Source organism: Triturus cristatus, chromosome 1_1 (genome assembly GCF_964204655.1).
Source record: "Triturus cristatus chromosome 1_1, aTriCri1.1, whole genome shotgun sequence".
In the NCBI taxonomy this organism is placed as follows: Eukaryota; Metazoa; Chordata; class Amphibia; order Caudata; family Salamandridae; genus Triturus; species Triturus cristatus.
Window position 1 is genome coordinate 1235925029 of NC_140579.1, and position 26756 is coordinate 1235951784.

Consider the following 26756-nt stretch of genomic DNA (forward strand, 5'->3'; position numbering starts at 1 on the left):
TACAGCTTGCTGCCATTGTAGATGTAATTCCTCCTGCAGAGGTCTCATTCTGAGTCGTGCCAATGGTACAAGGTTTATTGCAGATGAGCACATCCCCAGAGAAGAAGCGAATATCAGGACAGAAACTGACTTTCTTTGTGATTGATATTGCCAATTTTTGCAGATGGAGCTGACAAGAATGCTTTGCACTGTATGGTGTCTAGCATTGCTCCCAGAAAAGGAATCAGTTGAAGAAGACGCAGTTGAGACTTGCTTTAGTTGAGAGTGAGGCCTAGGGTTGAAAAGAGACATAGGCATGCTGAGATAGCCTCTTCGGCTGCCTGCTTCGAAGGACCCTTGAGCAACCAATCGTCTAGATAAGGAAACACCTGTATTCCTTGAGATGTTAGAGTCGCTGCCACTGGTGCGAGACATTTCGTGAAGATCCTTGGTGTCGATTTCAGTCTGAACGGAAGCACCTTGAACTGATAGTGGACGCCAGCCACTGTGAATCGAAGGTATTTGCGATGTTTGGGATGTATAGGGATGTGAAAGTACGCGTCCTCCAGATCCAGAGAAACCATAAAATCTCCTTTGTTGAGGCAGCTCAAAACTTCGACCAGCGTAACAATCCAGAAACTTTGTTTCTTCAGAAATTTGTTGAGTTTGCGGAGGTCCAGAATCGGGCGCCACTCTCCTGACTTTTTCTTGATGAGGAAAAAGCGAGAATAGAACCCGGTTCCCTTTTGAGATGATGGAACCTTCTCTATTGCATTCTTGTAGAGCATTTTTATGGCTTCTTTGAACAGTAAGTGAAGACGAGGGGAAGGGGGACTCCTGGGCGGGGTAGTAGGTGCTCGTTTTATGAATTCCAGGGTGTGACCGTTGCTGACTAGGTCGAGAACCCATCGATCCAAAGTGATCTGTTCCAACTTGTGTGCAAAAGCTGAAATTTTTGCGCCCACGGGCAGGGAGGGAGGGATGACTGGCGACCTGCGAAACTCATTGTTTTCTGTTGGCATCGCGACCCTGATTGTTCGATCGCCCATAAGGCTGTCTATACTGTGTTTGATATTGTCTATTTTGTTGATTTTGATACCCTCCTCTTTATGCAAAGCCACAACCTCTTGCACCTCGGAAATATCCACGCCTATATTGGAGTGCAGCCAACGATTTAGCCATATCTGTATCTGTCTTAATAGCATGGAGGGCTTCATCTATGTGTTTTCCGAATAAGGACTCACCATCATAGGCCATGTCTATAATTTTTGCTTGTACCTCTGGCCTAAAAGATATTGCTTTAAGCCATCCTTGGCGTCTAAGTACTGCAGCACCAGCAAGTTGCCTAAAGTTGGTGTTAGCGATGTCCAGAGCGCAGTCTACGATCTCGGATGCAGCTCGTTCTCCCTCCAAAAGTATCTTCTTTGCATCTTGTTTATGGTCCTCAGGGATGAGGTCCATAAATTCCGACAACTCTGACCACATCTGGCGGTCATAACAGCTGAGTATGGCCAAAGAATTTGCTGCTTTAATGGAGGTTGCAGCCATAGTGGAGAACTTTTTACCAATAAGGTCCAATCTCCGTTCTTCCTTATCCGGCGGCGTTGATATTGGCGTAGCTGGATTTTTGGATCTTTGTTGGGCGGCTTGTGATATAACGGAATCTGGTCGGGGATGACCAATCAGACAAGATGGAGTTTCCGGAGGAGCACGGTATTTTTTGTCAATGCGAGGGAGGACAGCCGGAATGGAGGCAGGTGTTTTCATGATTTTTATCCCTTCATTCCAGATATAATCAATGATGGGAATCGCTCTTGTGATTTTCCTGTGCTCTTCTTTAAAGTCATGCAAGAAGAAATTGAAATCTGGTTGTGGCACGTTGCATCAGGTTGTGAAAGCCGCCAATATCCTCAGGAGGAGAATCCGAAAGCTGAGGAATGAGTGGAGAAGGCATTGGTATGATATAATCATCCCAAGGATCCAGACTAGTGTCTTTATCAGGCACTTCACCCTCTTCGATCTCTTCCTCATCAGAGGAAGTAGTATCATGGTGTGATTGTGGCCCCGAGCCAGAAGGATGAGGCAGTGAGCTTGGTATTTCCTTCTGCGGTAGTGAGTCTGGCTCTTCAGCAGGTAAAGGTAGTACGTCAGGGACAACCTGTTGTGGGGGAAACCGTTGGCGTTAAATCCGCCATCATGGCCTGGAGATCCTGTATGAGCTTAGGAGGGAGATGACTCGTTTCCCTATGATCCCAATCCCTTCTGGGATGTCTGTAATGTGGCGTAGAGAGGCCTTCCTGGTAAAAGTGTTCCTGGTAATCCTCTTCCTTATCTTCATCTTGGCATTTTATTTGAAGTTCCGAGGGGTGCCGAGCTATGCCGAACGGTCCCTCATCATCTTCCTCATCAAAGTCCTCATCGTCTACATAAGTCTCTAGGATATGAGATGGCAGAAGAGGAGATATCTTGCTGTAATCCTGTCTTTGGAAAGTCTTCAGTTGAAAATGAGTATAAGAAATAGGCGTAGTCTGAGAAACTGGTGGAATTGCCTTTGAAAAACTCCTCGTCGACGGGCTCGTCGTCGTCGACGGGGTCGTCGTCGTTGACGGACTCTTGGTCGGCGACGGGATCATCGTAGGACTCTTAGTCATCAACGGGATCGGCGTCGTCGACGGGCTCTTAGTCGTCGACGGGATCGCCGTCGACGGGCTCATCGTCATCGATGAGCTCTTCACCGTCGACGAGCTCTTCGGCGACGGGCTCGTCATCGATGGAATCTTCGTCGGGGACGCGATCGTCGTCGATGGGACCTTAGAAGACACAATAGGTGAAGAAATAGCCGTAGTGGAGACTGTAGCTGTCGACAGAAGGGCAGCAGAAGTCACAGAAACCGTATGAGAGGAAACTAGAGTTAGAGTCTTAACCTAGGTTTTACTCACGGTTTTAGAGGCTGAAGGTCTTTTGGATACCTCAGAGGGCGAAGACAGCGATGACACAGAGGATAATTTTTGTGACCTCTGTGAATGGTCAGAAACTTCATGAGAGGCCTTGTGATGCTTTCTTCCCTCACTGGAAGAGCTGTCAAGCGATCTAGCCCTTTTGCTAGACGTCGAGGCCCTGTCATCCTCCTCAGCCGAGGGAGATTTTAACCATAAAAGCAGCCTTGCCTCCCTGTCCTTTAAAGTCTTAGCAGGGAAGGTCCGGCAAATCCTACAATCCTTAACAACATGCTTAGGATGTAGGCAGTATATACAATGTTCATGTTGGTCGTCCACATGGACCCTTTTCTTTTCACAGGTCCTGCAGGGTCTAAAAAGAGCTTTCTTATCAAACATTCTGAAGAAAAGGTGAAGAAACTGAGTAGGCACTCAGGGAAACTCCCTTCCACACGATGTGCGGTGAAAATCTGAGGAGAACTGCCTCTGCTGTGAGGGTTCAAGAGGGTGCTAGAAGCTGATTGGCTAGAACTAATTTTGAGTTATTTTCGTATAATGATTTAGAACAAGTTACTTACCTTCGGTAACGATATATCTGTAAGAAACATTAGTTAGTTAGATTCCTCACCTTAGAATATCCCCAGGCGTCAGGCTGGATCCGGAAAGATTTTCGTCAGCAATACCCTTGCGCGTCGCTAGGCGTCGTCTGCGGCTCCGCGTCCGTCGTCGGCGTTGTGATCGCCGGAATGACGTCGTCGGAGTACTTAGACGCCGCCCTCGCGAGCTGACGTCAGTTCTTGTACATAGCTTTCCGCGCCAGGAATGCAGAGCCATGAAAGAGACCGACACTGGTGCCAAAAAATGCTTGGGCCCTGAAAGGGATGACCTTAACCCTAGATATCGGTTCGCAGAACGGAGAGGATGGGTGGGTCGGTGAAGAATCTAACTAACTAATGTTTCTTACAGATATATCGTTACCGAAGGTAAGTAACTTGTTCATCTGAAAGAAACACGTTTGTTAGATTCCTCACCTTAGAATAGATACCCCAGCAATACCAACCCCGGTGGTGGGTCTACGAACCAAGATCACATCAGAAAGTCCTGGAGAATAGAACGGCCAAAGAAGCTGTCCCTCCGGACTTGGCTGTCCAGGCAATAGTGTCTGGCAAACGTGTGCAGCGAGGCCCACGTTGCTGCCTGGCAAATGTCTTGCAAGGGGACTCTCTGGCCCAGGGCAGTGGTCGCCGCTGTGGCCCGAGTGGAATGTGCCCTCAGCCCTACAGGAGGTTCCTTTTTAGCTAAGGAGTAACAAGCCTTGATACTCAAAACGACCCACCGAGAGATGGTTCGTTTGTGCACCGCCCGCCCCTTCTTAGCGCCCACGTAGCCGACAAAGAGTTGGTCGTCCACCCGGAACTGCTGGGTGCGTTCCAGATAGGACAGCTCCCGTTTTGGGTCCAGACGGTGGAGCCTCTCTTCCTCTTTCGAGGGATGCAGAGGCGGAAAGAAGGTGGGCAGCGTAACAGACTGCCTGATGTGAAAGGCAGTCACCACCTTAGGAAGAAAGGAAGGACGAGTTCTGAGAACAACTTTGTCCAGATGGACAGAAAGGAAAGGAGGCTTAGAAGAGAGAGCCTGGAGCTCACTCACCCGTCTAGCAGAGGTGATGGCTACCAGGAAAGCAGTCTTAAGCATCAACAGACGAAGGGAACAATTATGAAGTGGCTCAAAGGGAGCGCACATCAGATACGTCAATACCAGATTCAAATCCCACTGAGGCAATTTGAAAGGGATAGGAAGAAACATAAGAGTAATGCCCTTAAAGAAGCGAGAAACAACAGGGGATTTGAAAAGAGAAGGCTGATCAGGAAGCCGTAAGAAAGCAGAGATAGCTGAAAGATAACCTTTAACAGTGCCCAGAGCAGAGCCCTGCTGGGCCATGGAAAGAAGAAAGAGGAGAACCTCAGAAAGAGGGGCGGAAAGGGGATCCACAGCCTTTGCTGTGCACCATGCCACAAATTTGTTCCACCTGCGGGCGTATACCGATTTTCTGGAGGGACGCCTGGCTGCCAGAATAACATCACAGACCTCAGGAGGCAAGTCAAATGGCATCAACTGTAGCCGCTCAATCTCCACGCATGGAGGTGGAGACTGGACAGGTTCGGGTGGAGGACCGTTCCCTGCTGCTGCGACAGAAGGTCCTCCTGAAGAGGCAGTCGTATTGGGGGATCGATCGACAGACTGAGTAGCTCGGGATACCAGTACCTTCTTGCCCAATCCGGAGCCACCAAGAAGACTTGGGCCCGGTCGCGCCTGATCTTCTTCAGCACTCTGGGCAGAAGTGGTATAGGTGGAAAGGCGTACAATAGACTGCAACTCCACTCGCGACGAAAGGCGTCCCCGAGTGCCGTCTTGGAAACTCCCGCGTGCAGAACTGCTGACATTGCGCGTTCTCTTCAGTGGCGAATAGATCTAACCAAGGCTCTCCCCACTGCCGAAAGAGGCCTTGCGCCACATCCGAGCTTAGACGCCATTCGTGATCCATCATGCACCGGCGGCTGAGTTCGTCTGCTCTGGCGTTCAGAGAGCCCGCCAGATGTTGAACCACCAGGGTGGTGCCCTGATGTTCCAGCCATGTCCAGAGGCGCAGAGCCTCCTGACAAAGGGTCAACGACCCCACTCCGCCCTGCTTGTTGCAATACCACATGGCGCTAGTGTTGTCCGTGAACACCTGCACTACACTTCCCCGGACAGAGGGAAGGAATGCCTTCTGTGCAAGTCGGATCGCCCTCAGCTCCAAAAGGTTGATATGGAGCCGAGACTCCGCCGGAGACCAGAGTCCTCTGATCTCCGCCTCTCCCATGTGGCCCTCCCATCCCAAGAGGGACGCATCCATCACTACTACGTGCTCCGGTTGGGGTAGGGACAGAGATCTGCCACTGACCCAATCGCGGTCTGTGAGCCACCACTGCAACTGTCTCGCAGTGCCCTCCGAGATCAAGACCTGGTCGGACAGGATGCCCCGATACTGGGCCCACTGAAACTTCAGGTCCAACTGCAGAGCCCGCATTCGCCATCTGGTGTGATGCACCAACAGGATGCAGGAGGCCATCAGACCCAGAAGCCGCAGCACCAACCTGACCGAAACCCGGGATAGAGGCCGGAAGATGGGAATCAGAGCCTGAACATCCCGGACCCGCTGTTCCGGAGGATTGGCCCGGCACGGCGCCAAGTCCAGAACCGCTCCGATGAAGAGGAGCTTCTGGGAGGGACTCAGATGCGACTTCGGCACGTTGATGGAGAACCCCAGCAAATGCAGGAGGTCGGCCGTAGTCTGGAGGTGGGAGACGACTGCCTAGGGCGAGCCCGCCTTCAACAACCAGTCGTCGAGATAGGGGAAGAGTGGAACCCCCAATCTGCGCAGATGAGCTGCGACCGCCGCCATCACTTTCGTGAACACCCGAGGGGCACTGGTGAGTCCAAAGGGGAGCATGGTAAACTGAAAATGCTCCTGGCCTACCGTGAACCGGTGATGTGGAAATAAGCGTCCTGCAAGTCCAACGCTACCATCCAGTCTCCAGGGTCTAGGGCAGCCAGAACCTCAGCTAAGGTGAGCATCTTGAACCTCTCCTTCCGGAGGAAGGCGTTGAAGCTCCTGAGGTCCAAGATAGGGCGAAAGTAGTGGGAATAACAACCACGACCTACTTCTGGACCAGGAACGCGCTCGATGGCCCCCTTGGCCAAGAGGGCCATAACTTCCTCTTGCACAAGATTCAAGTGATCCCTCGACATGCGGTGGTACTGCGGTGGCATGGCTGGAGGGGTCGCCTCGAAGGGGAGGGAGTAGCCCCTTCAGGCGATTTGCAGCACCCACCTGTCCGACGTGATGGAACGCCAGTGGAGCAGGTGATGGCGAACTCTGCCTCCCACTGGCGTGGAATGGGCCTGAAAGCATGGACTAGGAGGGCTTTGAGGCAGATGCTGCCGGGGTAGATGTGGACGGACCGGCATGTTGTCCCCCTGTACCGCCTCGGCGGAATCCACGTCCGCGACCACGTGGAGGTTGATTCTGCGGCCTGTGGCTAGGCGGACGTGAGGGGGCGCCACGAAAGGGGCGAAAAGCGGAAGCTTGCGGGCGCGAGGCCGAGAGGCCCAAGGACTTGGCCGTATCCCTGGAGTCCTTAAAGCGCTCCAGCGCACTATTCGCTTTGTCGCCAAAAAGGCGACTGCCATCGAAGGGCATGTCCATGAGGGTGCTCTGGACATCCCCAGAAAAACTCGTGGACCGCAACCAGGCGTGGCGGTGAAGTGCCACCGTGGTCGACATTGCCCGACCTAGCGAGTCCGTAGTGTCCAGTCCACATCAGATTGCATGCCGTGCTGCATCCGCCCCTCGGCAAGAGCCTGGGCGAGCCATGTCCGGGCCTCCTCCGGGCACTGGGGCAGCACGTCCTCCAACGTATCCCACAGGGAGTGGGAGTAACGGTCCAAGAGACAAGCGGTGTTAATAGAACGCAGTCCCGAACTAAGGGAGGAGAACAGCTTCTTACCAAACTGTTCTAGTCTCTTGGATTCCCGATCCGGGGAGCGGACGGGAAGAAGGTCTGGGAAGTAGAGGCCTGGATAACCAGGCTCTCGGGTGTGGAGTGCATGGACAGAAAACTGGGGTCGCCCGGTGCAGGGCGGTGGCGCCAGGCCACGTTCCGGTCCACAGGACGTACTGTGGAGGGCTTGGACCAGGTGCCCTTGAGAACGTCAACCAGTGCTTCATTAAACTGCAGCAGAGGCTCCGAGAAGCTTGCTGACGGTTGGAGCACTTCAGTGAGGAGGTTCGTCCTCACGGCAACAGCAGGTAGCTCCAGCCCAAGGGCTTCGGCCGCCTTGCGCAGCACCACAGTAAATGCAGCACCTTCCTCCGAAGCCACGGTCGGAGGAGAGATGAAGCCAGTGTCAGGGGAGGTATCCAGACCACTGGCATCCCCCAGCTCGTCTGCCCAGTCCTGAGATAACTGACCCTGCCGGGCCAGAGGGTCCTCAGACCCCTCCCAGTCGTCACCGTCATCCGATTCATGGTAGACAGGAGGAATGATGGGAGCCGGGCGGAAGATGAAATTGCCACCCATCGGCGTCGGGTGCGGCGCCGCTCCGATGCCGGGCCCGGACCGGGACTAAACCGGGGAACGGCGTCGTCCGAAGGCGGCGCCGGGGGTGGCACCGGAGTCGGCACCGGCAGAGGGGTCGTGAGGTCGACCGGCGTCGACTGGGATCCAGGCTTGGATCCCGCGGGGACCTGCGGCGTCGGGACTGGAGTCCCGGTCGAGCGTGCGGGGCCCGAAGGTGCACCGGCAGGTGTCGACGGCGGAGCCAGGCTCCTCATGGCCACGAGGAAGGCACTGATCTCCGCCGGAGTCGCGCCAGCCCCAGGGACCGGCGGGTATGGGGACGGACGCGACTCCTGCGGCTCCGACGGAGCTGCGTGGGTGGTACCACCCGAACCCTCGGCCGAGTCACGCGACCGGCGAGGGGAGCCCGAAGAGCGAGGTCGCCTCTTGGACTTCTTACTATGCTTCGACTTACCCGAAGACTTGGAACCCAACGAGTGGTGGTGATGACTGCGGCTCCGCGACCGGTCCCTCGACTGCCTCCTCGACCGGGACCGTGAATGGCGCGGAGCCGACTGCCGGTGCTCGAGTAGCTCGAGTAGCTTGCGGGACCGCTCCCGCCTAGCCTTCGAAGTCAAGACCCGGCAGTCGGGGTACGACTCAGAATGGTGGTCGGCCCCCATGTAGTAAAGGCACCGGCAGTGATGGTCCGTAACCGACATCAGTCGGTGACAGGAGTCACAAGCTTTAAAGCCAGGCATCCCTACCGGCACCAGAGTCGAGTCGACGAGAATCGAAGCAAAAGAGTTCAAAAAGTTTAGTCAAAAAATGACTAAAGGGTATGCTCTTCCCGGATCGGCGCTTACTGGTGCGGCAAAAAGAAGAACTGACGTCAGCGCGCGAGGGCGGCGTCTAAGTACGATCACGACGCCGACGACGGACGCGGAGCCGCTGACGACGCCTAGCGACGCGCAAGGGTATTACGGACGAAAATCTTTCTGGATCCAGCCTGACGCCTGGGGATATTCTAAGGTGAGGAATCTAACTAACGTGTTTCTTTCAGATGATAGGCTACTAAGTTTTACGCCTCTGGCTTTCTTTTAGCCTACTACTATTACTTACTTAGGCACTGCTTTTGTATTTTACCGTGGGACTCCCGCCTCGGCGACGGGGAATGATTCAGGCATGTGAATCTATGAAAGATACCCCAATACTGGATAACAAGAATAACTCATTTCTGACCATATAAAGATTAAGAACAGTGAACTTCGAACATCTTTTCCAAAACCACTTCAGCAAAGGCACTGCTTCTCGATATAATATTACAACCACAGGATATTGTTTCTTTTATGTAAGCAGATCAGCATAAAAATTAGCATTGTGACTTTATTCTAGGCTCTCACGCCCTACAGGGTATACTGTACATGAAAAATGGCATTGTATTGTCGACCCCCATTTAAACTTTTAAACAGTTTGCTCAATCTGCATCACATTTAGCACACTAATAAATGTCCTCCAAACTATGTCTTACCCAATTGGTGCAGATTGGTCAAGGAAGAGCAAAGTTATTAAGGATACAATGAGGTTTGGTGACTCATTAAGCTTGACTACAACTATATGCACATTAAAGCTTAACACAAACAATATCTCCCATACCGACCATGCAAACCACACAGAAAATACAACACCCATGCCCTCACCCTTAATATAAAGAATGACAAATTATTTCACTAGAGACATGAAATAATACCTTACCAGTAATATTATGAATGACACAATTAAATATACAGTATGATCTCTATGTTTGTGTTTGAAATTTAATGATGTGGTGCGAAGTCCTTATTTATTATTATAAATGGTGTAAGGTCATAAGCACTGAATTTAATGTATGAATTGTAATTTTCTTGGCAGATGTGGGGGCTATTGTTTGCAGAGACTAACCATTGCTAGGGAATTTTAGGTGGTTCTCAGTTTTGTTTCGTAACCATAACTGCTCTTTAACTACGTTTTTTAAGAGAATTTCAGACTTTTTAAACATATGAGGGTGTTATGACAAAAGCTAACTTCATATTAACCATATATTAGACTGAAAGGTAATAGTATTTTAATGGTGGCTGTGTGGATGTATGTGGTGGGGCATGAGTAGATATATGTGGTGTGTCTGTGGTAGTAAATAATGCCTCTATATCATGTCACAGCCTACTCACCCATCGGTATGACTGTCAATTGGTAGCAATGGTGGTTAACTTCAGTCTATCTATAGGACAAGCACTGTGCAAATCCACCTTGCAGCTAACCAATTAGGCACATAGCATTCGTCATATGAAATAGTGAGTTGATAGATGGACCTTCATGAAACTGTCCAAACTCACAGAATAGTAAACATGCTTCAGGTTTCCCAAATTTCATGTGGATTTGGCAAATGATCCCACACTTATTAGCAAACAAATATGTTTTTGATCTCCCCTTTTAATTATCTACCCCCTTAGCGAATCTGAAGGAAATTCAAAATATGAAGAGTACGCTAAACATGCTAAATGTGCCAAGAATGGTGGATGCGTGAGCCAATCGCTCTGCGCCGGCCTGATATTAATCCTGACATATCCAGCACTCGTGGGGTGACCGAAAATAGAAATTAAACCCCCCACTGCGCTTCTACGATCCCGAAGCCTGCGGGATCTGGCTGGGGCCCCAGAGCCGGCTCCTTTCCTGAGCTCTGAGAGTCCGACTCATGCGACAATACGGCCTTGAACTGAGGGCCTGAATCGACCTGAGGCGGAGCGGAATCCAACACCTTGGTTAGCCCTCTGGGGGGTGACTGTCAGGAGATTGCCAGTTCGCGTGCTGGAGGAACCCTGGTGGCTGGGACGCGGTGGGCTCCAGGTCAGCACACAGCAAGAAGTGGCAGGCCCGACGCAACCACACCAGCCCTGCGGAAGCGCCATCCTCGCGGTCTGAGTAAGTGAAGCAGCGAGGGGGGGCGAAGGCCTGCAGGCGGCAACAACAGTAATCCGGAACAGGCCTGGTGCGCAGACAGCCCGGACCAGCTTGGGCCCCCCTGAGGACAGCTGGCCCGCACCGACAACCCTAAAGGAGCGAGAACAGGCTGGGGAGAAGAAAGAGTTCGGGCGAGTTAGAGGCCCAGAGTGTGTGGTAGAATCTCCCACGCACTCCAGGTGACATGGAGAGTGTAAAGAGGCCCCTTACCTCACTGTGGAGCACTAATTAGGGGACATTGACATTTATGTGGGGGTCAATGAGCCCTGTCCTGGCAGATGGAGACCCCTTAGGGGGATCATTGATGAACATTAGGAGGCCAATTGGCACCTGAATAGTACCCACAGGGGGAAACCCGCAACTTGGACAACCCAGGGCCTGGAGTAAAATTGAGTGATTCTGTGGGGCATCCCACGGGCAGCTACCTGGGACTGGTGCACGAACCCATACACCACACCATCGAGTGGAACACAAAAGGCGTCATCTAGTTGTCGATGACTCAGACCTGTACATCTGCCCCAGCAATTATTCTGGTATATTACACCCTGACTTGGGGCAGGTAGACATCAGGCTGTCTCGCTTGTGGGGGTTTGGGGTTTGACTGAAGCCCTGCTGGTTGTAACCGCCTGTTGGCATAACCTGACTCTGCAAAAGGGCGCCACATGGCCCCTCCCTGCACATTCTGGCAATGGGGAAAGCAGGGGCGAAAACGGCTGGGGTGCCGGTGGAGCTAGGGCAAGACACACCTGACCTACAACAAGGAGCCCTTGACAGGATCCGGTGCAACAACAACTTGCCAAGATACTGGCAGCTATCGAGGACACTAAGTCTACCCTCCACCAAAATATAAGCATGGTATCAGTGGGGCTGTGTCTTCTACGCGCAGAACACTGTAAACTAGCAGAAAAGGTGGAGGTGGTTGAGACCTCCCTGGCTGAGCTCCACCCTTCGCACCAATCCCTGACACAACAGGTCGGAAAGAGTTTGCATATAGTGCAGAGGACGCAGAGGGGCGCAATAGAAGGAATAACATCCGGGTGATTGGGCTCCCTGTAGGGACAGAGGGCAAAGACATGGTAATCTTCCTTGATGCTTGGCTTAGTAAGGTGGTGGCACCCGCAGGCTTATCCTACTTCTACACTCTCGACCAACCTGCGCCTGGTCGACCTCTGCACCTGGCGGTGACGAGACTCTTACACTTCAAAGATAGAGACACCCCACCGCAGAAACCCAGAACATTTGGTCCATTTGTGGTAGACAACAGCCAGGTAACCATTATTCCCGATTATACCCGAGAAGTGCAAAGACGTGAAGCATCATTAGCTGAGGTTAAGAGAACACTAAGGGAAGAGGGCTTGCAGTATCCCTTGCTCTTTCCTGCCAGGCTCCACATTCAACCAGAGAGCAAGACCTATTTCTGTAATGACCCTGGGGCAGCCTGGGAATGGATTGAAACCTACAAGTCTGGCATTCCAGAGCAAAAGGCAGGAACAATTGTCCGGGGTCAGGGAACAGCATTGTGGGAAACGAGCCAGGAAGAGGTCAAGAAGAAGACCATCTAAGAAGCCGAATCCATCCCAAACCGAAAAGGAAAGAGCGGAGGCCCTACAGGCAGTGGCGGATATTATGGACCCTAGAGACCTCTTTCCGATGGGGAGTCTCTAGGGTCCATCATATCTGTATGCTAATGGAACAGGTGAATCTGACTCCGACTCTTCTAAGGCGGATAGCACCACGCTGCCGATTATCACCCCTAGCAGTGCTGATTGTGAGAAGTTGGCCTGATATATGATGTCACTAGTTCTAGTGTACACCTTGTATCAGTCCAAACAACCCTTATGGTGATTGGTTGTAAAGTCAACCTTATAGACCAGCTATCCTAGTGGTAGCATGGACAAGAGCAGTCTTAGGCTAAACTCTGTATGGCATGTGAAGCCAGCTGTTATACCATTTGAAATCTCTTGAATACCAAATGAAAGGACACCACAACAGATATATTATAAAAATAGAATGTATTTATTCTAGTCAAAATACCGTCAGCACTCTTTATGAGATTCGAGGTAAGTACAACACAGTCTTATTTAAGCATACATAAGTCACACAGGTAAGTAATACAGTTAGGCCCTAGGGGCCACGCAAACCATATACTAAGTAAGTGGTATAAGAACCACTGTCACAAACACAGGTTAGGCCTAGGCCTAGGGAATCGCTGGGGCTACACTATCCTATCGGTTGCTAGGCAGTGGAAGGCCCACGGGATTCAGGTGCAGAGTGGAAACACTCACGCGTAATGCGTTAAAGTCGATAGAATTAGTGATGTTTAGAAATTAAGAGTTTTAGGACACTTCGGAAGGAGCTAGGAGTTAGAGACTTGGAAACTAGACACTAGGATAGTCAATACCCTTGTGAGCACCGGAGTACTCAAGTTACCTAGCCCACGGGCTGCGGGTGCATAGGTGTGAACTTGCGTCGGATTTCGTCGTCGACTCCTATGGATGCCTGAAGAAAAGATGCTGACAGGCAGTCAGTGAAGAGTGTCCGGTGGATTCCAAGGATGGAATCAAGAAGGAGGATACCTGCAAGCAGAGGGGACAGAGTCTAGGTCACCAGCCAGGAGCCGGGAAGGAACCAGGAAGGAACCATGCGATGTCGTGAAGATGCAGGTGAAGAGGTGAAGCTTGTCGCAGCAGCCACGGGTACCAGGAGGCGTCGAGGACAACCAGAACCAGGAGGCGAGCTGTCCCACGAGGGCTCTTGCTGTTGGGGGCGTCGATGTCGAGTTTGGACCCAACAAGTCTTGGCAAGCGCAACCCACGCAGAATGAAGGATTCGCTTCTGTTGCAGACCAGGAAGGCCTGAGGTGCTTCTCTTTCACAGGGAAGCAAGGGCCAGTCTGGAGGAGCCCAACCAGCGGTGGAAAGTCAAGGGTTCGTCGTCACAGAGGTTACTAGCCAACGGGCAAGCAACCGGACAGACGCGTCGAGCAGGAAAATGCAGAAGGGCCCCACGGAGAACTCGTGGAGTGTGGAGGGCTGATCTTCGTTGCAGATGGTGCTCGGCGTTGGGGCTTCTCAATCCCCAGAGCACAACTTCGAGGATACCTCAGAAGCTGGGCTGGAAGCTAGTAGCCAATTTTGCCAGGTAGCCGGTCCCACGTCTCTCGTCGCCTCCATGGGTCTCAGCTTTGCTGTGGATGTGGATCAGGGTCGGAGAAGTCTGGAAGTCAAGGCGCTGGTCGGGCTCTGCAGTTGGTTCCTCGTAGAACTTGGGCAAAGCAAACGGCAGGTCGCTTGATGGTGCCTGTTTGAACAGGGTGGCCACTCCTTGGCCACAAGGGAGATTCTTCAGTCTTCTTCCGTAGTCGAATGTCGAAGGTCCAGAGTTTCTGTTCAAGTTTCAGTTTTCAAGATAATCCAAAGTCCTAGGGACTCAGCTCCCACTCTTATACTAATCTGGGGGGGCTGGGTTACCTGCTAGGTCCCTCCTATGGGTGGGACCAGGGAGGGGGGTGGTAACACCCCCTTCCCTTTGTCCAGTTTCAAGCCAGGACTGGGGCTGGAGTGCCCCAGCACCGGTTTGAACCGGACTATGCATGGGACACCTTGTGTGCCCTAGGCAGTGTCTCGTTTCATTCATCTCTCTCTGCCCCAATACACTAAGTCCTGTCTAGGGTGGTGCTAGCACCTCCCAAGGCAGCAAACCTATTGTCCAAGCCTCCCTCGCTGGAAGGACTCCCAGCAGCAGGAGGTCAGACTTGTGTCTGTGGCAGCAGCATCCATTTTGTGATGCTGGGGCTCTGGTTAACTTTAACCGGGTAGTAGGTCTTCAACATGTCTTCTCCCTCTAGAAGGGAGGAATACTATCCTCATCGCCAGCAATGGTGTGGGGGTAGTATTCCAAAGTGTTAGACACCTTACACGACATGTTTGATAAAGCCAAACCATAGTTACCATAACCGCGAGGATTATAAGGCACTTTAAGAGTATATGGTAGGCGATATCATAGAACAGCTATAAGGACATGGTTCCGAAAGCTGCAGACAGGCTCAGCTCATGCTAGAGCACCATCTCACATGTTACCAAGCACTCTGCCTTCAGGATTGTTAAGGCCTGCCATAGGAGTGACTGATAGGTTACCCATGTGTCTATATATAAGGTAGGTATAGGAATACTACACCTAAGCAAGGGGTGATTACACGACCTTGCCCCAGCTGAGTGATCAGCCAGTTGTGTCATAATGGAAGGCCAGCCAGGGGTGGCATAATACATGCTGCAGCCCCTGGTAGGCCTAGGTTACACCTATGCCCTGGGTACCTAAGGTACACTGTACAGGGCCCTAGAAGGTGATCCTAACCAATTGGGTTATGTACCTAAAGTACATAGTATGAATTTAGAGAGAGAACAGCTGAGCTGTGGGTCTGGTTAGAAGGCCCACAGCCACATCTAAGTCGAAAACCAGTGAAGCAAAAGCAAAAAGTGGGGGTGAACATAGAAAGCAGACCCTACTCTCCTACACAACCCCCCCCCCCCCCAAACTTAGGGACATTAAACTAACCTTGACCAGTTGAGTGTTCATGTTCTAAGTGGAAATATCTGGAGAGTCCATCTGCATTGGCATGGTCAGTCCCAGGTCTATGTTCCACTGTGAAGTCCATCCCCTGTAGGGAAATGGACCACCTAAGAAGTTTGGGATTTTCACCCTTCATCTGATTTAGCCACAAGAGGAGCTTATGGTCTGTCTGAATCTTGAAGTGAGTGTCAAACAGGTATGGCCTCAGCTTCTTCAGGGCCCAAACCACAGCAAAGGCCTCCCTCTCAATAGCTGACCAAAGTTTCTCTCTAGGGGTCAGCCTTCTACCTATAAAAGCAATAGGCTGGTCTTGACCATCTATATTCAGTTGTGAAAGAACAGCTCCCACACCCAACTCAGAAGCATCTGTCTGGACAATGAACTCTTTGGAGTAGTCTGGACTTTTCAGAATAGGTACAGTGCACATGGCCTGCTTCAGGTCATCAAATGCCTTCTGACAGCTTAATGTCCACTGAACTTTCTTTGGCATCTTCTTAGAGGTCAAGTCATTAAGTGGTGTCACAATGGACCCATAGTTCTTAACAAACTTTCTGTAGTACCCAGTCAGGCCCAAGAAAGCTCTGACCTGTGTCTGGGTAATTGGAGGAGTCCAGTTCTTTATGGTCTGGATCTTGCTCTCCAGTGGTTGAACCTGACCCCCACCTACTAGGTGGCCCAGGTACACATCCTTGCTCTGGCCTATCTGGCACTTAGTGGCCTTGATAGTGAGGCCTGCCTTTTGCAGGGCCTGTAAAACATTCCTCAGGTGGACCAGGTGATCCTCCCAGGTGGAGCTAAAACAGCAATATCATCAAGATAAGCTGCACAGTAGTCATCCAGGCCTGTAAGGACTTGATTCACAAACCTTTGGAAAGTGGCAGGTGCATTCTTCAAACCAAAGGGCATTACCACAAATTGATAATGTCCTCCTGGGGTTGAGAATGCAGTTTTGGCCTTTGCACTCTCAGCTAGTCTGATTTGCCAGTAGCCTGCTGTCAGGTCAAATGTACTCAAAAACTCGGCAGCTGCCAATCTGTCAATGAGCTCATCTGCCCTAGGTATTGGGTGGGCATCTGTCCTAGTGACAGCATTGAGACCTCTGTAATCCACGCAAAACCTCATCTCTCTCTTATCATCTTGGGTGTGAGGTTTTGGCACAAGAACTACAGGACTAGCCCAAGGGCTCTCTGAAGGTTCAATGACTCCCAGCTCCAACATCTTTTGTACCTCAATCTTTATGCAGTCCCTGACATGGTCAGGTTGCCTGTAGATTTTACTCTTCACAGGCAGACTGTCACCAGTGTCCACCTCATGGGTGCACCAGTTTGTCTGACTTGGGGTCAGAGAGAACATATGTCTATAGGCATGTAGAACTTGTCTGCAGTCCTGTTGCTGATGGTTAGTGAGGCTGTCAGAAAAGACCACACCATCAACTGAACCATCATCAGGGTTCTGAGTCAGCAGGTCTGGGAGAGGGTCACTCTCTTCCTCCTGCCCCTCATCTGTAGCCATGAGTAAGCCCATGTCTGCCCTGTCAACATATGCCTTTAATCTGTTGACATGAAGCACCCTGTGGGGGCTTCTGGGAGTCCCAAGGTCCACCAAGTAGGTGACTTCTCCCTTCTGTTCAACAATAATGTGGGGTCCAGACCATTTGTCCTGGAGTGCTGCTGGGGCCACTGGCTCCCACACCCACACTTTCTGTCCTGACTGGTACACAGTCAGCACAGCCTTTTGGTCATGCCAAGCTTTTTGGAGTTCTTGGCTTGTCTCAAGGTTTTTAGAAAGCTTCTTCATATACTCTGAGGTTGTCTGAGAGGTCTCTCCCATCCTTCCTTTACTAGACACAGGGGTCCCCTTACAGGATGCCCAAACAAAAGCTCAAAAGAGCTGTAGCCAACCCCCTTTTGTGGGACCTCTCTGTAAGCAAACAGAAGGCAGGGTAAAAGGATGTCCCATCTTCGCCTAAGCTTGTCTGGTAAACCTTTTATCATCCCTTTTAGGGTCTTGTTGAACCTTTCAACAAGCCCATTGCATTGTGGGTGATAGGGTGTAGTGAATTTGTAGTTAACACCACACTCCTTCCACATTGCAGTCAAATATCCTGACATGAAGTTGGCACCTCTGTCAGAGACAACCTCCTTTGGAAAACCCACTCTGGAGAATACTCCAAGTAGGGTCCTTGCCACAACAGGAGCTGTTGTGGTCCTTAGGGGTATAGCTTCTGGATACCTGGTGGCATGCTCCACTATGACCAGTATGAATCTGTGCCCAGATGCTGTTTGGGGGTCCATTGGTCCAACAATGTCTATCCCCACTCTCTCAAAGGGAACCCCCACCACAGGTAGTGGTATGAGGGGGGCCTTTGTGGTGCCACCTTATTTGCCACAGGCTTGGCAGGTGACACAGGAGCGACAAAACTCCTTGGTATCTTCTGACATGTGAGGCCAGTGAAAGTGAGGGACAAGTCTGTCCCAGGTCTTATTCTGGCCTAAGTGTCCTGCAAGGGGAATATCATGGGCCAAGGTAAGAAGGAAGCCTCCGAAACTCAATGGTATGACCAACCTCCTGGACGCACCAGGCTTGGGGTCTCTAGCCTCTGAGTACAGCAGCCCTTCATCCCAATACACTCTATGGGTACCTTGAGCATTCCCTGCAGCCTCAGCAGCAGCCTGCTGTCTGAGGGGTTCAAGAGAAGGACAGTCTAATTGTGCCTGCCTCAGATCTGCCCTTGAAGGTCCCCCTGTCCCAAGAAACTCAACCTGGTCAGGTTCCAGTTCTTCTAGGACAGTTCCTTCAGGGCTCTCAGAATCATCCTTCTAGGAGGTCTGATTCTCTACCTGAGGCAGGGGGAAGGCACAGCCTTAACCCTACTTATCTTTCTCTTGGGTTGTGTCTGGTCCATTGTCCCAGGATCCAGCACTTGTTCAGGGGTGCACTTTTTGGCCTGTGACCTAGTCACAGCAAGGACATGTGCATCTATTCCCAGCATTTCTGCATGGGTCCTATACTCCACTTCAGCTCACACTGAAGTTTCAAGGTCATTTCCCAACAGACACTCTACAGGAAGGTCTGAACTCACCACAACTTTCTTGAAGCCAGTTATCCCTCCCCAGGAGAAGTTAACAATTGCCACACTATGGCAGGTAGTGGCATTGCTAGCGTTGGTCACTAGGTAATTCTCACCTAGCATGATCTGTCCAGGGTCCACAAAGGCAGGTTTCACCATTGTGACACTAGCACCTGTGTCCCTGTAGGCCTGATCCATTCTCTGGTTGATCAAAGGAGTCTGTCTGTACTTGCCCAGGTTACTGGGACACACAGTAGAGGACAAAGTTATGTCCCCATCACAGATCAGAAAAGCCTGAGTGGGTATTCTGACTAGGCCAGAATCCACTTCAGTTCCCAGGGTTAACCCTATTACACCCTTTTGCTGGGAACCACCACTTACAGCTGGACTAGGGGGTACAGTTGCCTTAGGGGCAATGGTGGTTGGGGGCTTGTCCTTTTTGGTGCATTCACTAAACCAATGGGAATTGGACTTACAATAGTTACACCAAGGTTTCTTTTGGCCATCTTTCTTTTTATCCTTTCTGGGACCACCCTCCCCCTGAGCCTTTTGGGGGCCTGGTGAAGACTTCTGGTCTTTTGATTTCTGCTCATTACCCTTCTGGTCTGCCTTTTTCTGATCACCGCCCTGGTTCTGGTTTTTCTGCTTAACTCTAGTCCTGACCCACCTATCTGCCTTCTTTCCCAATTCCTGGGGAGAAGTTAGGTCAGAGTCAATCAAGTGTTGATGCAGCAGCTGGTTTTGACAGTTGTTAAGGCTCTGTTCTCTCATGATCAAATTATACAATCCTGTATAGTCCTTAACCTTACTATCCAATAACCAGCCTTCCAAAGCCTTAGTGGCACAATCTACAAAGTCAGTCCAGTCCTGAGTCTGTGTCTTCTGGCTATCCCTGAACAACAACCTGTATTGTTCAGTGGTTAGGCCAAACCCATCAATCAGAGCACTCTTCAGGACAGTGTAATTGTCAGCATCCTCATCACTAACTGTGAGGAGCTTGTCTCTACATTTCTCAGAGAAGGAGAGCCACAAGATAGCTGCCCACTGACTTTGGGGTACCTGCTGTACTTTGCAAGCCCTCTCCAAAGCAGTTATCCATTTGTGGATGTCATCCCCACACTTGTAGGGAGGGACAATCTTGCTCAGGTTTCTATTGTCATAGGACCTGTCTCTATCTTTAGGGATATTGCTGCCACCAGTGGGTCCTAACCCACTTAACTTTTGCTCTCTGGCCAGAGCAAGTCTCTTTGGCAAGGGCAAGTTCTTCCCTTTCAATCCTTAGATTGACTTCCCTCATTCTGGCCTGATGCTCTTTTCTCTGTGGAGAAGTCATTCCCCTGTGAGAAGAGGTATTGGAGCTATTAGAGACATGGGAGTGGATAGATTCCTTTGAAGGGGATCTTCCTCTCCTGCTTCTCTGGTTAAGTCCACTTGAGGGTCTGAATGGGGGGACCCCATTCTGACTCCCATGTAGGCTTAAGTTAGCCTGGCTAAGTCTCATAACTTGGACCTGGCTATCTACCTCATCTTCTGAAGTCCCTGTTGACTCATCTAGATCAGTATTGTGAGGGGAGTCTTCTGTAGAGGGTAGACCCTCATTGGTACCTAAGGTACCACCCTGGGAGGCTATCTGAGCATCATACTCTTCTAAGATCTCCACTAGATAAATGAGGGTAGGGTTTGAACCCTGTTTTAACTTTCTGGAGGTACACAATTGTCTCCTGAAAAGTTAGGGTATCATATCTGGAGGGTATCTTTCTAGGATATACCCCTCCTGAGAGAGAATCATCTTGATCTCCTCTCAGAGACATGATCTAGTGAGGGTGTGGTGTGTGCAACTACCTACACAAGTTGTACCTACTAAAACCTCTCTAGTAGTTGTAGTCAGGGTGTGCTAGGCCCTTCAACCTACAACAACTAAGTTCAGTAGAACTTAAGTTTTTATAAGCTAGGTTATATGTACCTAACAAATATCCTTGTGATCTTTCAATTTGATATCTCAAGATTGCAAGGGTATTACAACAGCAAGCTCAGATCCCAACCGCTGCTCACCAATGTGAGAAGTTGGCCTGATATATGATGTCACTAGTTCTAGTGTACACCTTGTATCAGTCCAAACAACCCTTATGGTGATTGGTTGTAAAGTCAACCTTATAGACCAGCTATCCTAGTGGTAGCATGGACAAGAGCAGTCTTAGGCTAAACTCTGTATGGCATGTGAAGCCAGCTGTTATACCATTTGCAATCCCTTGAATACCAAATGAAAGGACACCACAACAGATATATTATAAAAATAGAATGTATTAATTCTAGTCAAAATACCCTCAGCACTCTTTATGAGATTCGAGGTAAGTACAACACAGTCTTATTTAAGCATACATAAGTCACACAGGTAAGTAATACAGTTAGGCCCTAGGGGCCACGCAAACCATATACTAAGTAAGTGGTATAAGAACCACTGTCACAAATACAGGTTAGGCCTAGGCCTAGGGAATCGCTGGGGCTACACTATCCTATCAGTTGCTAGGCAGTGGGAAGCCCACGGGATTCAGGTGCAGAGTGGAAACACTCATGCGTAATGCGTTAAAGTTGATAGAATTAGTGATGTTTAGAAATAAAGAGATTTAGGACACTTCGGAAGGAGCTAGGAGTTAGAGACTTGGAAACTAGACACTAGGATAGTCAATTGCCTTGTGAGCACCGGAGTACTCAAGTTACCTAGCCCACGGGTGCATAGGTGTGAACTTGCGTCGGGTTTCGTCGTCGACTCCTATGGATGCCTGAAGAAAAGATGCTGACAGGCAGTCAGTGAAGAGTGTCCGGTGGATTCCAAGGATGGAATCAAGAAGGAGGATACCTGCAATCAGAGGGGACAGAGTCTAGGTCGCCAGCCAGGAGCCGGGAAGGAACCAGGAAGGAACCAGGCGATGTCGTGAAGATGCAGGTGAAGAGGTGAAGCTTGTCGCAGCAGCCACGCGTACCAGGAGGCGTCGAGGACAACCAGAACCAGGAGGCGAGCTGTCCCACAAGGGCTCTTGCTGTTGGCGGCGTCGATGTCGAGTTTGGACCCAACAAGCCTTGGCACGTGCAACCCACGCAGAATGAAGGATTCGCTTCTGTTGCAGACCAGGAAGGCCTGAGGTGCTTCTCTTTCACAGGGAAGCAAGGGCCAGTCTGGAGGAGCCAAACCAGCAGTGGAAAGTCAAGGGTTCGTCGTCACAGAGGTTACTAGCCAACGGGCAAGCCACCGGACAGATGCATCAAGCAGGAAAATGCAGAAGGGCCCCACGCAGAACTCGTGGAGTGTGGAGGGCTGATCTTCGGTGCAGATGGTGCTCGGCGTTGGGGCTTCTTAATCCCCAGAGCACAACTTCGAGGATGCCTCAGAAGCTGCGCTGGAAGCTAGTAGCAAATTTTCCCAGATAGCCAGTCCCACGTCTCTCATCGCCTCCACGGGTCTCAGCTTTGCTGTGGATGTGGATCAGGGTCGGAGAAGTCTGGAAGTCAAGGCGCTGGTCGGGCTCTGCAGTCGGTACCTCGTAGAACTTGGGCAAAGCAAACGGCAGGTCGCTTGGTGGTGCCTGTTTGCACAGGGTGGCCACTCCTTGGCCACAAGGGAGATTCTTCAGTCTTCTTCCGTAGTCGAATGTCGAAGGTCCAGAGTTTCTGTTCAAGTTTCAGGATAATCCAAAGTCCTAGGGACTCAGCTCCCACTCTTATACTAATCTGGGGGGCTGGGTTACCTGCTAGGTCCCTCCTATGGGTGGGACCAGGGAGGGGGGTGGTAACACCCCCTTCCCTTTGTCCAGTTTCGCGCCAGGACTGGGGCTGGAGTGCCACAGCACCGGTTTGAACCGGACTATGCATGGGACACCTTGTGTGCCCCAGGCAATGTCTCGTTTCATTCATCCCTCCCTGCCCCCATACACTAAGTCCTGTCTAGGGTGGTGCTAGCACCTCCCAAGGCAGGAAACCTATTGTCCAAGCCTCCCTCGCTGGAAGGACTCCCAGCAGCAGGAGGTCAGACTTGTGTCTGTGGCAGAAGCATCCATGTTGTGATGCTGGGGCTCTGGTTAACTTTAACCGGGTAGTAGGTCTTCAACATGTCTTCTCCCTCTAGAAGGGAGGAATACTATCCTCACCGCCAGAAATGGTGTGGGGGTAGTATTCCAAAGTGTTAGACACCTTACACGACATGTTTTGATAAAGCCAAACCATAGTTACCATAACTGCGAGGATTATAAGGCACTTCAAGAGTATATGCTAGGCGATATCATAGAACAGCTATAATGACATGGTTCCGAAAGCTGCAGACAGGCTCAGCTCATGCTAGAGCACCATCTCACATGTTACCAAGCACTCTGCCTTCAGGATTGTTAAGGCCTGCCATAGGAGTGACTGATAGGTTACCCATGTGTCTATATATGAGGTAGGTATGGGAATACTACACCTAAGCAAGGGGTGATTACACGACCTTGCCCCAGCTGAGTGATCAGCCAGTTGTGTCATAATGGAAGGCCAGCCAGGGGTGGCATAATACATGCTGAAGCCCCTGGTAGGCCTAGGGTACACCTATGCCCTGGGTACCCAAGGTACACTGTACAGGACCCTAGAAGGTGATCCTTACCAATTGGGTTATGTACCTAAAGTACATAGTATGAATTTAGAGAGAGAACAGCTGGGCTGTGGGTCTGATTAGCAGGCCCACAGCCACATCTAAGTCGAAAACCAGTGAAGCAAAAGCAAAAAGTGGGGGTGAACATAGAAAGCAGACCCTACTCTCCTATACTGATGATCTATAAGTACAGTGCCTGCCTGACCAAACTCACACCGAGATGTTGCATGGGTATAGTTATCGACACGATGAGGTCCCGAGGTGGACATAACTGTAATATGGGCTGGCGCGGGTCGGCTCTAGTTCCATACCCTGTGAATACCTGCCCGCCTCCACTTAGAAGGCGATACCCAAACCTGATTGGGGTCTTCTATTAAGCTTGATGTATCGTTCATGGTTTGGGCGGCTGGCCGTTGCCAGCCTGCCCTGGGGTAAGGGAGTTTGGCATTGCCGGGGATTTGTTTTTGCCTTTATTGTTTTATACGGTGGCAGGGAAGGTGATAGCCTGACTTCGGGGGGTGGGGGATATTGGAGAGGAGGCTATTTACTCACAAATGACATCCACACCCTACACGGTAAAATCTGTAACGTGGAACATAAGTGGGATGGGGTCGGTATCCAAACGTCATAACATACATAGATACTTGCGAAGGAGGGGAATTCAGATTGCCCTATTGCAGGAGACACATGTTATACAGTCTGAGGTGGATAAATTGCGTAGACGCTGGAGGGGGCTGATCTGTGCTACCACGTATTCCGCATACGCACGTGGAGTGTTGATTTGGATACGAGCAGGTGATGTAGCGCCTAAAGGTTTTGAAAATTGTAGGGGTGCATCATATTCACTGTTAGTTGGCACCCGCATATAATGAATGTATCTTTAGTTGTGCTGTGCGAAATGTATTAAGAAATGTATCAGCTATGTCGCAATGTAGAAGCGTTAGGAGACGCGGAAAACATATAATGAATGTATTTAGGAAAATGTAAAACGATAAGTCTCTGTTTAAGGCAATGTACCAGACTAAATGTGTAATTCGATTGGATTAATTAATGTATGGCGTTTATTCATGTATGTGAAAGTAAAAGCACGAATGTTAGAATGTAATTTAATAGTGTATTTAACCTAGTAGAGGCCCGAAGTCACATATATCGTGGAAGAGAAAGGCCTGGTATTTCTTATGTTAGCTGCATGCGGTAGGCCGCAAGTGATTTATTTTAGTAGAGGTTTTAGGCTGCAGTAAATTGTAGAATTAAGGGATGCAAAGTATTTCTTCACTCTGTGATCTCACCACAGGTGCAAGGACAGTTGGTTCGTTAGTAAAAAGGTCTTTGTTTAACAGTTGAATTTTGGAGAAAGCCAGACATGGGAGTGCATTGGAATGTGCGAATCGTAACTCCTAGTGCCGACGGTGTCTGGGACTCAAGGCCAAGCTGATGGACGAGGGAAGATGGACGGAGCCGAATGGAATATTACTGGAAGAAGACCTGGTCGAGGAGGTGTGCCAGAGGGCGTGTTCTGTGTTTTGGGGTTTCGTATTAGGGACAGCGCCCCGAGGGTGGAGCAGAGAAGAGGTAGGCGAGGAGCTAGAAGGAGCGTTTAGATCGAGCTCTCCAAGTGAAGACTTCTTAGGAAGTTCACTTCTGACACCTTTTTTACGGGATCTTGGGTCTCAAGGGAATGGTAAGCAGGGATGTCACCCAGCATAGAGTAGGGACAGAAATGCTCTGGTTTAATGATTCCTAATATCGACATTAGCTTGGTAGTTATCTACCTCATGCTTTTAGAAGCTGTACTTTTGTTCATATTCAGTCGTATGCGGATCCTTCGTAGAGTGGCATTTGCATTAGTACCCATTTACTTGTTGAACCTTGTGCTAAGGTGCTTGTATCTGCAGATGTTTTTCCTGATAATAAAACTCCGAAAGGAATAGAAATTGACCTTCGAGTCTTCAAATATGTCAAATTGCGGAAGGTATTCTTTGATAATTGTGTTTGCTCCCTCCATGCTATTGGACAAGTAAAAAGGTTCATTCGACCAGAGTGGGTTCTTGAGATAAATGGATTCAAGAAAATTGGGCCCCAGCAGTTGGTAGCAGAGTAGGATGGTTACTTCCGATAGCGAGGGACGATTAGATAAGATAAGTGATCCTCGAGACCCATAGACGATAAGTAACGGTGAATCATCAGATGGTGAGCAGCGGACGACGGCGGATGATGAACATAGACGGCGAGTAGCAGTGCGGCAGGAAGCAGCAGTTCGTGGAGTGAGTATCAACAGGAGGAGATGTTGTAGATTGCGGTGTTGATTTGTTGTGTGATGTCTTGCGGAGTTAGAGTAAATGTTGAGTATTTGTGAGATCAGGCTGTGAGCGCGCGCAGCCCGGGAATTGTGGTGTAGAAGACACCCGTGGTAGATTTTGTTGACCACCCAAAGGAGATCGTGAGGTACCATCGATCACCTGGACCGAGATAGGGGGAGTGAATGTGTGAGTGCATGGCAACTTGACGCTGGTCGTGAGTTGCTGCATGTGGACTTCAGTATTTGTAACCTATCAGAGGCGACAGATAGTTGCCAACCGAGGTCAACAATTTCGAGAGACTGTGGACGAACAGTCAGAGGCTGTGGACGGACAGCCAGGGAAGTAACTTGTATTTCAGGGTATGAATGGGACGAGTGCGGGCGTGAAAGGTAAACGGTAAGGAGAGGGAACTGCTGCGAACGAAGACAGGTGACGTCAGAGAGTGTCGCGCTGTGATAGGTCGGTTGGTGTTAGTTGCGCTGTTATTGGAGGATTTGAGGTCAAGAGGTAAACAGTGTGTGAGATCGAATTTGTCAATCATGAAGTGTTTTAAGGTTTTTCGAGAAATGTGTAGAGGAGATAAGCATGTGGTTACTCGAGAGGGAGAAGAAGCCCCTCCCGAGGATACTCCAGCACATTATATGGCAAAGAATGTGGGTCTGCATACGATTATTTGGCTTGAGAATTGGCATAAAATGACCCAAAGTGAAGGGGAATTAGCATTCCCGAGGTATGGCTCGTTCAGGCTGGCAGTGTTGTACCAGTTGAAATCTGTAATGGCAGGGTTACGACCTTTGCCAAGGCCCACACAGTTTGAAGCACTACATGCGTGGATTAGAGCAGCGCATGATAGGGACAGAGGGAGGAACCAGGAAAGAGTGAAAAAGTCGATCAGGGCTTATCAGGATGCTAGATGGGACGCAGCGGAGAAAAGATGGAGAGTGCAGGCGATAGAGGAGGAGAGACTTTACCCCTTGTTGATTACATCAGAGGGGGTAAGGAATGTAAAGTCAGAAGAAGACGATGAGAGTGAGATAGACGATGACTTATTGGAAAGGTTATTGTCAGAGAGACCACCTCCGTATAACCCAGAGGTCCCAGAAGGGACATTGGTTCAAATAGAAGATACTAGAAGAGTAATAAGCCATCCAGAAATGAGAGTAGAAGGAAGACTCTCAATAGGAACAG